Source organism: Diceros bicornis, chromosome 1 (assembly GCF_020826845.1).
Source record: "Diceros bicornis minor isolate mBicDic1 chromosome 1, mDicBic1.mat.cur, whole genome shotgun sequence".
Lineage (NCBI taxonomy): Eukaryota > Metazoa > Chordata > Mammalia > Perissodactyla > Rhinocerotidae > Diceros > Diceros bicornis.
In genome coordinates, this window is record NC_080740.1 from 67,452,521 (window position 1) to 67,466,981 (window position 14,461).

Sequence of the window (14,461 nt, forward strand, 5' to 3'; positions counted from 1 at the left end):
TACTGGGATGTCTGGGGCATCCCAGACATGGATGTACGGGAACCCTCTGCTCATCTGGATTGTAGAGGGAGGGTGGGAGGAGATGTGGGGGGTAGGGTGTGTGTTTTGGGGTGTCTGTGTCCATTCATTCACTTGTTCACTGTTTCACAGATAGTTATTGAACACCTGCCATGTGCCAAGCACTGAGTTGGGCTCTGGGGATTCAGTGCTGAACAGGACAGACACAGGCCCTGCCCTTGGGGGACATTCAGGCGGGAAGAGGGACAATAGACAGTAAACCAACCAGTACACGTGAGTTGTACTAGTGTGCATCACGGCTTGTGATGCGCACTAGGAAGGGATAAATGGCAGATATGATGGAGAGCTAGGTGGGGGGCCACGTTAGGCTGGAGCACAAGGGAGGCCTCCCTGAGGAGGCATTTGGGCTGAGACCTGAATGGTGAGAAGGACCCAGGTATGAGAGAGGATTGGGAAAGGGGTCCATGGCAGGGAGAACAGCCTTTGCAAAAGCCTTGAGGCAGGAAAGAGCTTGGAATGTGCGAGGATGTGAAAGGAGGATAAGGTGGCAGGAGGGGAGAACTAGAGGGGGAAGGGGCGAACTGAGCTGGGGCAGGCAGCGCATGGGCGTGCCACCTGTGCCCTCGCACCGGGCCCCGCATGCTTGAATGCTCTGCTGTCACTGTCTTGAAATTCTTCTTCTTTTTTTTTTTTTTTGTGAGGAGATCAGCCCTGTGCTAACATCCGCCAGTCCTCCTCTTTTTTTGCCAAGGAAGACGGCCCTGGGCTAACATCCGTGCCCATCCTCCTCCACTTTATATGGGACGCCGCCACAGCATGGCTTGCCAAAGCAGTGCGTTGGTGCGCACCCGGGATCCGAACCAGCGAACCCCGGGCCTCCGCAGCGGAGCGCGCGCACCCAACCGCTTGCGCCACTGGGCCGGCCCCTTGAAATTCTTCATTTTTGAACAAGGGGTTCTGCATTTTCATTTTGCACTGGGCCCCGTAAATTATGTAGCTACCCCTGGTTGGGGAGGTCGGCAAAAGAAGTGAATGTCTGTGTGTAGAAGTATGAGGGCCTGTAGAAGTATGAATGTCTGTGTGTAGAAGTATGAGGGCTTGGCGAGTGTCTGGTGAATGAATGAATGAGGGAAGGAAGGAAGGAATCTCTGTGCACACGTGTGAGCTCGTCTGTAAGGCTGTCACGGGGCCACATTGCCCAGACCAGGGGCTGCTGCTATGTGTAGGGCTCACACACAGACGTGGCCCCAACATGCCCCGAGTCCTGCAGCACCTGCCACATTTCCCAGGGCCTGTTGCCTGAGGGGCTCCCGGGAGCCGTGTGCACAGGCCTGAAGCAGCACCAGGAACAGGGGGTGAGGCCAGGCTCATCCCAGGCCTGGCTTTGGGACACAGGGTGACTTCTCCACCCCAGGTAGAGGTGGCCATGTGCCTGTAAGACCTGAAACTGGGGTCAGACAGACTTGCGTTCAAATCTGACTTTGACAGTCTGACTAGTGGATGTGAATAACTGGACTTTGGGCAGGTGGTTTGCTTCTCTGAGCCTCAGTTTCCTCATCTATAAAATGGGGGGTCATTGCTCCTTAGAATTGTTGAGAGGGTTAAATGAGGTAATGAGAGGAAAGCTCTTGGCAGAGTTAGAGCTTGGTAAATATTTGCAATAATAATAGTTATTTTTATCACACAATCTCTGGAGACTTGGGTAAACATTTGCTTCTGCCTCTAAATGTCTGCATAATCATAAACAAGTGACTTAATCTTCCTGGGCCTCAGTTTCCTCTTCTGTTAAAGTGGGGTGATAGCACTCTGACCCGTCCCTAACCAGGGTAGTCGGGACGATCCCACACGCTCAGTGTGGAGCTGCTCTGTAAACTGAGGTGCCCGTGTGGGTTGTTGGCACACTCCCGACTCCCATCTCCCCCACCTGGGGCAGGTTTTCTCCAAATCTACCCACCCAGAGAGAAAAGTGCCGCTGAGTTCTTGGCAGCACATGGAAGGCAGGCTGGATTTCCAGTCCTGAGTTGTTGCCCTTGCACTAAAAAGTCTGCCTGGGCAGGAACCTCAAGTTCAAGGTCCATGGTTGGGTAAGGAAGAGGAAGATCCAGAAGTCGGGGCAGGGAAGGGGGAGGATGAGCTGAGGGAGGGCAGAGGAGCTGGAACCCAGATCCCCGGTGGCCTTGCTTCCTGCTTCCCTCTGGGCAGGAAGCGGCGGAAAGCTGTGAGAATTAGTCTCTGACAAAGGTCCCCTGGCGACAGTCTCGGAGTGGGCAGAGCCCCCACTTCATCTCCCACAAACATCCCCAAAAGCTGATTTGCAGGAGCCTCCAAAACTGGTAGGAAGCCCTGAGAGCACCAGCACTGGCCTGGGAAGGGGAGCCCATCCCCCACAGAAGTCCTGGCCAGAGGAACCTGGAAGGGAGAGCTAAAAGGGCCCTTGGCCATCCTGGGCCATCCTTGAGTGAAGACCATGAGCTCTGGTGGCAGGGTGGCTGGGTGACTGTGGGGCTACCTAGCCTCTTGTGCCTCAGTTTCCTCATCTAGAACACGAGGACAATAGTCACACCTTCTCAGAATGCTGCTGGGAGAATAAATGCTCTAAGGTTCTTAGCAAAGCCTGACACATAGTGAGTGCTTTAGAAAGGTTAATTATTATATTCTTTAAAAAATGAGGCCGCCCAGGGAGTTGTGACATCTGTCAGATCTCCTGATAGACTAGTTCAAAGCCTTCCTCTACATTTTGCTGTATTTTTGGCTGGCAACAATCATTCATTCGTTTATTCAATAAATATTTATTGAGCATATTTATGGCAGCAAAGGATGGCAGATGGGGGGCCCCAGGACTGATTGGTTCCTGGAAGGGCATTTGAGCAAGAACTAACATTTATTCAGCACTAACTATGGGCTTAGTTTATGTACACTCAGAGTCCCGCTCCGCTGGAGAAGGGTATTAGCCGGTTAAGAGAGGAGGGAGCCCAGGTGAAGTCACCGACACAAGAGCACACTGCTACCAAGTAGCAGCACTGGGACGCTGAACCCAGGCCTGCCTCACTCCAAAGTTCATGCTTTTCCAAATCTAGATTCCAGGTCTATATTCCTGCTGCCCACCGCGCGGCACCCCCCCCCCCCCCAATTTGGCAGAGCCAGATCCCTAGAGGCCAAAGGCCAGGCTGTTTTCTGTTGCCCTCTGTAGCAGGATCTTGGTCATTTCCTCCCTGGTTCTCCTGACCATGCGAAACAACCTGGGGGCTTTCCCCGGAGGGGAAACCCAGCTTGGAAGCAGCCCAGCCTGGAAAATGTGTCTGCGGGTGACTCCTGATGTCTGTCTGCTCGGCTGCAGAGCATCTGGCTTCCTGGGAGCAGAGCAAGGTGGGGGCTCCCTGGATGGGTGCTGAACCAATGATTCCCCCGGGGCCTAGACCCAGCCTCCCTCTGGCTCTGTGGCCTGAGTCAGGCCATAGGCCGGCTCTGGGCCTCAGTTTCCCCATCTGTCAAAAGTGGAACAGGAACATAGCTCCAGCACCAGGCCCTCTGCTGGCACTTGTGCTGGAGTTTATGTGCTGAGGGCAAGTCCTCCTTCCCACCTTTCCTCTTGGGCTCTTGTGAGGATAAAATGGGACTGTGGCTACAGGAGACTTGGAAATGGAATACAGAGCTGGATAACAGCAGATGCAGAAGTTGATCATTGTTGACTGAGACCCTCCTCGTCCAGCTCCTGCCTGACACAGACTCCTGCCTGTGCCCAAGCCCCCATTCCCCAGACCCTCTATAGTGCCTGTGGGCCTGGGGCAAGGAGGAGCCTAGAACCAGGAGGTCTCTGGGCCTGGCACGAGCATGCCAAAGCCAAGAAGTCACCCACCTGCATACAACACCTGTGGGGCCTCCCGCAGCCTCCCTGATATCCTGCCGTGCTGGGTTTGCGCCTTGACTTTCCCAGCAGGCAGAGGTGGGAGAGGGAGTTTGGGAGTAGGAAGAGGAGACCCCTGGCTAACCAGGAGCCGTCCTTCTGGCAGAGCACAACACTCGCCTTTTGCCTAGGTTGGGAAACCCCTTTCTGCTCTAGGGCCTCAGTTTCCCCATCTGCACCGTTCAAAGCATACATCACATGACCTCAAAGAGCCCTTTTGGCTCTCCCAGCCCCAGATGGTGGGTCTCTGACTTTTGCCCTCCTCAGGCCTCCAGGCTCCAGCTTTGAGCAAATGGAGACCAGTTCCACCCTCCGGGGATTCCGTCTGGGGTTTTAACCACAATCCTCCCCTCCATATGCTGCAGCCACCCCCAGATGCTCTCCAGAGTGGACAGAAACCAAGGGAGGGCGGCAGGGGCACGCCCTCTCCCCAGGAGGACTCAAAGGCAGGAGTCTTACTTCCAGGCTTGTGCGCTTGGGTGGAGAGATGATGAGCTGGAGGGATGGCAGACGAGGCAGCTCCACATGGAGAGGCCAGTGCCCTAGGCACGTGGGCACGCCCACCCCCCTTCCACGGGCTGCGCCAGATGGTGGGGCAGCTGAGGGGAGGGCTCCTTGCTCCCTCACCTCCCGGGGTCTCTGCAGGGGCCTGGATTTCTTTCCACACAAAAGATGTGGGGAGAAGCCTTAGCCACAGGCAGACTTGAGGCAGACTTGGGGAAACATTTTAATCTGGTGGAATCACAGTTGTAGCTTTACAACCTTGGTATGCTGCAGAATTCTAGAATCTCAGAGGCACAGCATCCTAGAATTTTAGAAAAATGAGTCATAGATGTTACGTTTCTAAACTGTGCTGTCCACCACTGTAGCCACTAGCCACGTGTGGCTACTGAGCACTTGAAATGTGACTTCTGAATTGAGATGTGCTCTAAGTATAAAAACCACAGTGGATTTTGAAGATTTAGTACAAGAGAAAGAATTTAAAACATCTCACCAATAATTTCTTTATATTAATTACATGTCAAAATGATAATATTTTGGGTATACTGGGTTAAATACAATATATTACCAAAAATTAATTTCTTTTTTTTTTTAATTTTATTTATTTATTTATTTTTCCCCCAAAGCCCCAGTAGATAGTTGTATGTCATAGTTACACATCCTTCTAGTTGCTGTATGTGGGACTTGGCCTCAGCATGGCCGGAGAAGCGGTGCGTCGGTGCGTGCCCGGGATCCGAACCCGGGCCGCCAGCAGCCTAGCGCGTGCACTTAACAACTAAGCCACGGGGCCGGCCCACTAAAAATTAATTTCACCTGTTCCTTTTTACTTTTTTAAACGTGGCTACTCGAAAATTTAAAATTGTGTGTGTGGCTTGCATTTTATTTCTAATGGACAGAGCTATTCTAGCTCTAAGCATCATCATATTTTAAAATCTCAGAATCATGAAGTTATGGCCTTTCAGAACCTTAAAGTGACAGAATTTTAGAATCAGATTTTCAGACCTTTACATCGCTGACTTTGAATCTTAGGCGCTGATTCTTAGAGCCTGGAAGGATCTGAGAAGAATCCTGGTCCTTCTCCCACCTAAAGTAGGGATCCTTCTATCGCACCCTGACCAGTGCTGACCAGCCTCTGCCTGCCTCTTCCCTTCACCCAGTGGAGAGCTCACCACTGCCAAGGCTGCTGCGCCTTTTGAATGGTGTGAGTTTCCCCATGTTGGGTGGTGTCTGCTCCCTGCAGCTTCTTCCACCCTCCCCGTTGGTTCCCAGAGCACCTTCCAGGGTCTCCCAGAACAAGTCTGCATCCTCCTCCCCATGAAAGGTGGGGAGCCTGGTCCCGTCTCTCTCCCTCCCAGGCCACTGTCCTACAGGCTGCAGGGCCTGTCTCGACACCCGTTCCTACAGGTGGGCTTCAGGGACCCCCCAGCAGGGACCCTCAGCTCCAGATGGCCCTCTCTGCTTCCCCACCCCTGAGCAGAACTGTTCCTGGGACCCCAGTAATGGAGTGGGTCCCATTCCAGCCTCTCCCAGTTTGTAGATTATCCTGTCTGTCCATCTGGGTAACTGGCCTGCACCTTGTCATCTCTAGGCTCTGTCCTGTTCCCAGTTCCAGGAAGATATGTGATGGGCAACTGCAGGTGCGAGGACATAGGGTGACACAAGAATCAGAAAGTCGATTTAGATTGCCCCAAATCTGGCTGAACAAATGCTTTTTCCAATTTTAAGAGACTCTAAGGAGGAAGAAGGAAGAAGCTTTCTCACCAACAGAGTCAGGAGTTCCAAGGCGTTACCGAGTGGCAATGACTCACTCAGAGGGCCTCAGCAATTCAGAGGAAGAAGACCAGAGGTCAGTCAGGGAAGGCTTCCTGGAGGAGGTGGGACTGGAGCTGGGACTTGAAGGAAAGGGGAGGTTGGAGTCGTGAAGAGGTGGAGGTGAGGGCCTTCTGGGCAGAAGGGATGCTGGGCACACATGGTCCATACCAGGCCTTGAGGGTCCCAGGCTGCCTGGAGTAGAGGGCTCAGAGGGTGGTAGGGCTGTAAGGGTGGGTCAGCTGGCTGAGGGGAGCCTGGGGATTAGCCTCTGGGGTGTGTATGTGTATAATAGAGAGAGGAGGAACCCCATGAGCTATAGGGGAGTGTTGGATAAAATAATAGTAACAATTAGAGCTATGCCAGGCATGGTGCCAAGTGGTTTCCTAATACCTCAGTTAATCTTCTCAACAACCCTGTGAGGTAAGTACTGTTATCCCCATTCTACAAATTAACAGTTGAAGCCACGTTAAGTGACAGTAAGTGAGGGCTGACCTTGGATTCCAGCACAGGACAATCTGGCTCCAGAGCTCTTAAGCACCAGAGGGAGGGCGGGTTAGGGGAGAAGGGTGGGGGGAGGGGTGCATGGTGTGCACAGCGTATGAGTCAATGAGTGGACTGTGCTGGGGTTGGGGGAGGGTGTCCCTGCCATTCCCCACCCCAACCCCACTCCATCTCGGGACAGATCCAGCCCAGACAGCTCGGCGTGAAGAGGGGGCCTTGGAATGATAAGAATGTCCATGCCTGTTGGAGCAGAGAGCCCCAAACAAGAGTCTGGCCACCAGGCCAGTCCCAGAGCCAACTTCCCACCAGGGTCAGCACTGCTCCCTCCTTATGCTGGCACATCTCCAAGGGCCCAGGAATCTAAACTTGACCTGGGAGTCCTTGCCTTGCTGTGCCATCTTCTTCTCAGCTTCTGACACACACGCAGCCAGGCAATGGCGAAGGGTGACAGGCAGGGGCCTCCCCAGGCCGTCCTAGCTCTGCTACATCACTGGTGATGGGGGCAGGCCCCTGCTCCTCCCTGGGCCTCAGTTTCTCCATTTCTGTAGGGAGGCAGTTTGGGTTAGTTCAGGAATCATAAACTAAGATTCCTGAGGGGAATCCAAGGGGGCCCAGGAGGATAATGCAAATGAACAAAGTGGGCTGGGTGTGTGTGTATGGAGTGGTGGGGACCGAGGAGAACTGGAGAGCAACCCCCAGACCACGTGACCTCGACCATCCCTCCCTGCTTCACTTGGTGGGGGCCTTGCCAGACCTCTGTTGTGGGAGCACTCGGACCCTGAGCCTCAGTTTCTTTAACTAGAAAGGGGGAGTTGTACTGCCTACCCCCTATCCTACGGGAGTGGTGAGAATGAACTGGAATAATTGATGGGAATCTTGTGGAGAATCCACCCCCCCCCCCTTTTTGATTAATGTCATCTTTTGATTTGAGTCATGTTAAAGGTATTTAGCTCCAGGTGATCAAGTGAAGAGAACTGAAGAATGAGGAGGTCAGATAGTGGAGGAGTGGGTGAGCAGTGGCCTGGGGGTGAGGGCGAGGCCAGGTCAGTGTCCCTCGGAGTAGCAGCTGAGAGGTTTGGGAGAGAACAGTCCCCCCACCGCCCTTGGCGCCTGCCACCCTGCTCGCCAGGCCTGCACTCGGCCCTGGACCCTGCCCTGTCCTCAGGGGACTTTGAGCCTGCTGCTGCAGGTCATTTAGAGACCACTTGTGTTTGAGTGTTATTCTTCTGTCAGGTTGTAGCTGGTGCATCACAATGAACACAGTAAAAAGGGAAATTAACCAATTTACATTTGTTTGCAGAAGCCATTATCTTCTCTGTGTGAGGATTCTGGAGACCTTTCACCCCCATCCCTGTTCTCTGGGTCAAGTTGAACTCTCCAGGGACTTGGAAGAGTGTGGGCAGGTGGTCTGAAATTGTGTTAGCCACAGCTCAGCTCTTTTGCCAGCTGAGGGGATCTCCCACAGGTTGGCCGAGCCTACATTTTCTCATCTGTAAAGTGGGGGTGAAGAATCTCCACTGTGTCCACCTCTCAGGAATGCTGTGGGGTCCCCAGGAATTGGTTTACAGAATGGGAAAATGCTTTCTAAAAAACAGGAAAAGTGCTGCAGATGAAAGGGACTGTGCTAGCTGAGTCCTTGACCCACTGGCAGCTCCTGGGGGTGAGGGATGGGCTGGGGAAGGCGTGACACACGTCCTTAGGTTCTGCCTTCTGAGACAGGAAGCCTGGCCCCAGAGATGGGACTGCTTTGGAAACCAGCTGCAAGTGCTCTTCAGACAGCAGCAGCATTGAGGAAAGTGAGTGTACAACAGGGAGGGGTGGGAAGGGAACCCCGTGGAAGCAAGGGAAGGGGGCACAGAACCCAGGTGGTCTTGCACAGTTTGGGGACTCATGGCCCCTGGGCACTGGTAGATGGCGTAAATAGTGACAAGAACTTTGTCTTTTAGTTGGATGAATTTGAAGCCTCGTCTGCCACTCCTGTCTGGGTGACCTTGGGGAAGTTGCTTCACATCTCTGAGCTTCATGCTCTCTGGGTTGCTGAGTAACAAACGGAAAGCAGGTGGCATCACCAGAGTAAGTATGTAATTGCTGTTAATTGCTCCTATCCCCCACCTCAGACAGTCTTTGGTTGGCTTCTAGAACGTTTTATATCCATTGTCCATCTGAAGCATGGATAACCTGCCCATTTGACAGATTTTCTCCTTCATTTGTTTAACAGATATCAGGGTCTGCCAGGAAGCAAACATTCCCTGTCCTTGAACTCACTCTGTGTGTGTGTGTGTGTGTGTGTGTGTGTGTGTGTGTGTGTGAGAGAGAGAGAGAGAGAGGGAAAGAGAAAGAGAAAGAGAGAGAGAGGGAGGAGGGGAGAGAGAGAGAGAGGAAGCTGTTACACCATGTGGTCAATGCAGTAATTATGGTGACCGTGTTCTCCAAACCACAAATCAGGTCACGTGGTTTGACAGAGGCTATTTTCTGCCTCCACTAAAGTCCAAACATGAAATCACATGTAGTTACACATTCATTGAATTACCTTTTACTTTTTTAAGGAAGCAAATGACATGAAATTTGGATTGTCCTTGACAAATCCCACTGTCGTCCCAGAAAATCACTAGAGCCATGACTGGGGCCCATACAGATCCCTGAAAGGAGCAGGAAGACTTCCCAGAGGAGGTGCTGCTTAAGTGGGGCCCTGAAGGCTGAGTAGGAGGTCTTTAGGCTGAGAAAGAGAGGGTGGGCTGAATGTCCTGGGGACAGGACCCACCCTTCCTGCACTAACCCACCCTGCGGGAACTGGAGGTGCTGGTTAAGTAGGCAACAGTGTCTGCCTTCAGTTACTTTTCACTTGTGCTTGTCCAAAGACCTCCTGGGAAACAAAATTGTTACAGGCCGGTATCACAACATGGTTACATTGCATTGTGTCTTCTGCTGCATTTATGTCTGCCGCTGCAGTAGACTCTATGTTCCTTGAGGACAGGGGCCACATCTGTCTTGTTCATCTGTCTGTGTCCTTCTACTTGCCCTCCTGCACCAGGATGATGAGGGAGACTATAGGAGAGGTACTAAAAGATGTCAAATGAATGCATTAATGAAGTACATTGATGAGCATTGTGTGGGTAGACAATGCCCTCTGTTTGGTGATGAATCTATTGACTTTCATTTCATCTTTCAGCAAATATGTGCTGGTTGCCTACCCTGTGCCATGTGCTGTGTGGGGCACTGGGGCTCAGTGGTGTCCGAAACAAACACAGTCCTGCCCACACACAGCTTACATTCTAGAGAGAGACAGGCAGCGGACAAGTAACTCCAAGAGGGAGATGTGACATGTAGACCAGGAAGGGTGGCCTAGATTAGGGGCATCAGGAAAGCCTCAGGAGGAAACGAAATTTAACCTGATACCCAAAGGATCAGAATTAATCATTCAGCTAATATAGTGCTTATCATGTGACAGACACCATGCTGAGGGCTTTACATATTTAACTCATTTAATTCTCACAACAGCCCTGTGAAGTAGATACTATGATATCCCCACTTTAGAGATGAGGAAACTGAGCACAGAAAGGTTGAGAAACTGGCCCACACAGCTGATAAGTGGCAGAGCCAGCATTCAAACCTGAGCAGTCTGGCTCGAGTCCACACTCTTAACGAGGAATTAGGTAAAGAGGAAGGTGGAGTACACCATTTAGGGTAAGAGAGGAGGCTGGACAATAAGGCAGGGAATTTATCCTGAGAGCAATGGGAAGCTGTTCATGGTTTTAAGTAAGAAATGGACACGATGAGAGGGGGCAGAGTGGGAGGGAGGGAGAGCGGTTAAGAGGCCATTAATATGGGCCAAGGCAGAGACACGATGGTGGCTTGGACAAGGGTGGTAGTGATGAAGAAGAAGAAATGGGGTTGGGTTAGAGAAAAAAACTGGAGGCAGAACCAGTGGGATTGGCTCACTGATGGGATGTGGGAACAAGGGGCTGGTGTCAGATTTCTGGACTGGACATGTGAATTGGGCACACAGGAGGAGGGGGCGAAGCAGGTTTGGGTAGAAGATAATGAGTTCAGCCTTTGACTTGTGGAGCTGGATAAAGGTGACCTTGGGACAGCCAAGGGAATTGTCAAGTGGGCAGTGGGGAAGCCACCCAGCGCTGAGAAGGGGGTCTGGGCAGGGGGAACAGTCAGCACAAAGAAAGTCCCCAAAGCTCTGGGAGAGGTGGGTGCGTCCTGAGGGAATGGAGGAGCAGGGCATCCCAACAGTCTTTCTCAGAACCTCCCAGGGTGTGGTTAGAAATGCAGGTCCTCAGTTTACCTAGACCCACAGAGGACCACCTCTGGGTGGGGCCTGGGCCTTGCCTCCCTACAGGCTTTCTGGGTGACAGTGAGCTGCAGGGCCTTGGCCCAGCTCAGTTATCAGCAACTTTGAAGACTGAGAAGAGTAGGAAGAGCTGTCAGTGATGGGGACTTACCCCAGCTCACAGGCTGCCCCCCAAATGCTGAGAGCGAGCCTGCTCTGGATCTGTAGCTTCACTGCTAAGACACCACATCTCACTCAGCTCAGGGGGGAGGATGGCGCCATGACCTGACTGGCCTCCCTGCCCCTCCACCTCCCACAGCATGGCTCGTATCACCTCCTTCACCTGCTTACAGCCTTCTCACTCCACCAGGCCCCCAGGATAACGTCCAGTCCACGGAGCCCCTCACACAAGGTCGCCCACAATCTGCCCCTAATCCTCCTCTTCAGTTTTCTTGCTCATTCTTTCCTTCCTGCTTCCTCTACCTTCCCTCTCTCCCACCTCCCCCATGCAACATTCAGCTTTTCCTGAGCACTTTCCATGTGGCCTTTGCACAGGTTGTTCCTTGTTCTGAGAATGTCCATCTCCCCACCCTGATCCCACCCATTCCTTTTGATCCTGCTCAGAGGCTGTGTGTCCCCCCACCCCCCACACCAAAGCTCCTTCATTCTGCTCGCCTCTTCCTATGGACCATACCACTTGCTTTGGGCCTCCCCAGCAAACTCTTTGCTCAGCCAGCTTTTGGACATAGGGAGGGACATACAGATCATCTCCAAATATGCCTGGGTACTTCTTGAGAGTGCAGACCCATGTCTCTCTCAAGCCTGCATCTCCCTTACCAGGAGCACAGTGCCTGGCACAGAGAAGATGCTCACACGGCCTCATGTGGATGGCAACGGTTTTCTAAAGCAGAGATGAGCATGAGTAAGATTCTAGGGGCTTGTTTAACCTGCCCAAGACCCAGACCATCTTTAAGGACTTTAGATTGTTGACCGTAGGAATATAAACTATAACGGAGAATTTGCTGGTGGATGCTGATTTCCCTGGACAAACTGGTAGGGTGGCTGGAGTTGTACTAGGAAGTCACAAGCCTATCTTTGTTTTTTTTTTTTTTTTTTCATGAGGAAGACCAGCCCTGAGCTAACATCTGATGCCAATCCTCCTCTTTTTTGCTGAGGGAGACTGGCCCTGGGCTAACATCCATGCGCATCTTCCTCCACTTTATATGGGACGCCGCCACAGCATGGCTTGACAAGCAGTGCGTCGGTGCGCACCTGGGATCCGAACCGGCAAACCCCGGACCGCTGCAGCGGAGCGTGCGCACTTAACTGCTTGCGCCACAGGGCTGGCCCCCAAGCCTATCTTTGAATACAGCCTGTAGTTGGGGCTTGTGGCTGCCACCATTAGGCTCAGTCCTGTCTGATTACACTCCATACAGAGCTGGCACATGGGCATGGCTGGGAGTCAGTAGTCTGGTCCCATCCCCCAGCTTCTCTCCTTGTTGAGGCCTCGGCCTCTTTCCCCCTCTGAGACATGAGTGGGCTGGCTGAAAACCCTTACCCCTCAGCACAAGGGGAACCGAGATGTCTATCCTCCTCTCATCTGTCAAGCTTGGCTTCTCTACCTCCCTTTGCTCTGCTCTGGTTGCACATATTTTTTGAGCTTTGCTCCTACAGTTAGATAATCAAGAGCCTCTGAAAGTCCTTAGGAAAACACCCATCCCCTGTTATCCAAATCTGCCCCAGTCTCACCCCGGACCCACTGAATCAGGATCTCCAGGGGAGGGGCCTGGTGGTGATCTGTATCACTGCCAAGCTTCTGAAGGCTCACTAATCAAATCCACCCCCCCTCCCACCCCTCAATTCACAGGCTGGCTCATGGATGGCAAAAAGCCCCTGCTTGGAGCAGTCAGATTCGCGTTTAGGTTCCGGCTTCCAGCTAGGTACCAGACTCCCAGAAATCATCTCATCTCTCTGGGCCTTGTTGTCCCCATCTGTTTGATGAGGATGACCACTGTAACTCTGCCTAACTCTCAGGGTGGTTGAGATGGTTGAAATAACACTGGGGGTGGGAAACTGAGGCTCAGTGGGAGAAGAGATTTGCACAAGGTCATCCACCTCTTCATCTGCCTGTTACTTGCCAGGCGCTGGGGATTCAGCTGGGAACAACTTGTTGGGGGAGATGACATTCTAGTAAACAATGAAACCAGTAAATGAACCAGATAATCACGATAAAGGAAATGAAGTGTTTTTCCAGAGTCAGGGCAGAGGTGGTGGTGGGGGGCCGGGAAGGCCTGCCCAGGAGGGTCACTCCAGCTGAGACCTGGTTGTCGGGGAGCCGGCCAAGGATGCCCTGGGGGTTGTCATAAGCCCAGTGGCAGCAGAGCCGGGAGGCCCCCTTGGGCCTCGGAGGCGCGGCGGGCGCAGGTCTTTGTCTCCCTCGTTCTCTCCGCAGCCTCTCCGACCCCCAGCGCTGTTCCCTCTTTGACCCCGAATAACTTGTTGGTTTCCCCCGGGCTTTGTTTCCCCGGGGTCACCGCCTCTGGGACGCCCGGCAGCCGCCCCAGGCCCTCGTGGGTCCCGCATCTGACACCCCCTCCGGCCCCCGCCCCCTACCCGCTCGGAGACAGGGGTCAAAGGCAGCCCGCGTCACGTGGTCGCCGAGCAGCACCGAATCGGCCGGGAGAGCCGAGGGAGAACCCGGGTGGAAGCTGAGAAATCCAGCCCCGATAGCAGCGCCCGGTCCCGCCCCGGCCCCCGCCCCTGGGCGCTCGCCGCCCGGGCCTCCGGAGCCGATCTCCGGCCGGCACCCACGCTCCATCACGGGATCGAACCCCGCTCCCACGGCCGCGATCCGGGGAGGTAGGCGCCGGGGGCGGAGCGGGTGAGGGGAGACGGGCTGGGGCCCCTCGGCGCGCGGCTTCGCCCCTCTGTGCTCCGCGGGCCCGCGGGGGTGAGGCGGCGCTCCCCAACTTCAGGCTCAGGGAGACCCCACCTCCACGCCGCGGAAGGGGGAGCTGCGAGCTGCCCCCGCGCAGTGCCGGGGGCCGGGACTGGGGGCTGGGCACCGGGAGGGGGAGGGAGGAGAGGAGCGGGAGGCGGGGCGGCGGCTGCGGCGTGGAGCGGGGGTGGGAGCGGCGGCAGGCGGCCGCGAAGGGGTTAACCCGGCCCGGGCCGGAGCCCGGCGGCGCTCGCACGGCCCGGGGGACCCAGGCGTCCGGCAGCGGCTCACTGGGAGCGCCTCCTCCCCCGGGTGGCGCCCCAGCCGTGGCAGGTAAGAGGCCGGGAGGGCCGGGGCCGGCCAGTCCCCTGTCGCCGAGCCGGCGGGGCCCGAGCCCGGCGTGCAGGCCGCGCGGGGCCCAAGCGGCCGCCGGCGCAAGTTTGGTGCGGGCGGGCGCCGGGCGGGCGAGTCGAGTCTGCCGGGCCCCGCGCACGGGGGTGGCAGGACA

At 54.4% G+C, this 14,461-nt stretch overlaps 1 protein-coding gene across 7 annotated transcripts in view; it reads left to right on the forward strand.

The window, feature by feature from the left end:
- The first annotated feature begins 13,768 nt into the window (after positions 1-13,768).
- Positions 13,769-14,461, forward strand: part of NDST1 (N-deacetylase and N-sulfotransferase 1) — a 63,220-nt gene continuing 62,527 nt past the window's right edge. For 4 of the 7 annotated variants that reach the window (XM_058544135.1, XM_058544156.1, XM_058544176.1 and 1 more), the window contains exon 1: positions 13,769-13,874. The gene's annotated coding sequence lies outside the window, so the exon portion shown is untranslated. Of the gene's footprint in view, positions 13,875-14,215; positions 14,287-14,461 lie in introns of those variants that run through there. The other 3 variants (XM_058544192.1, XM_058544167.1, XM_058544145.1) reach the window with 3 other exon arrangements.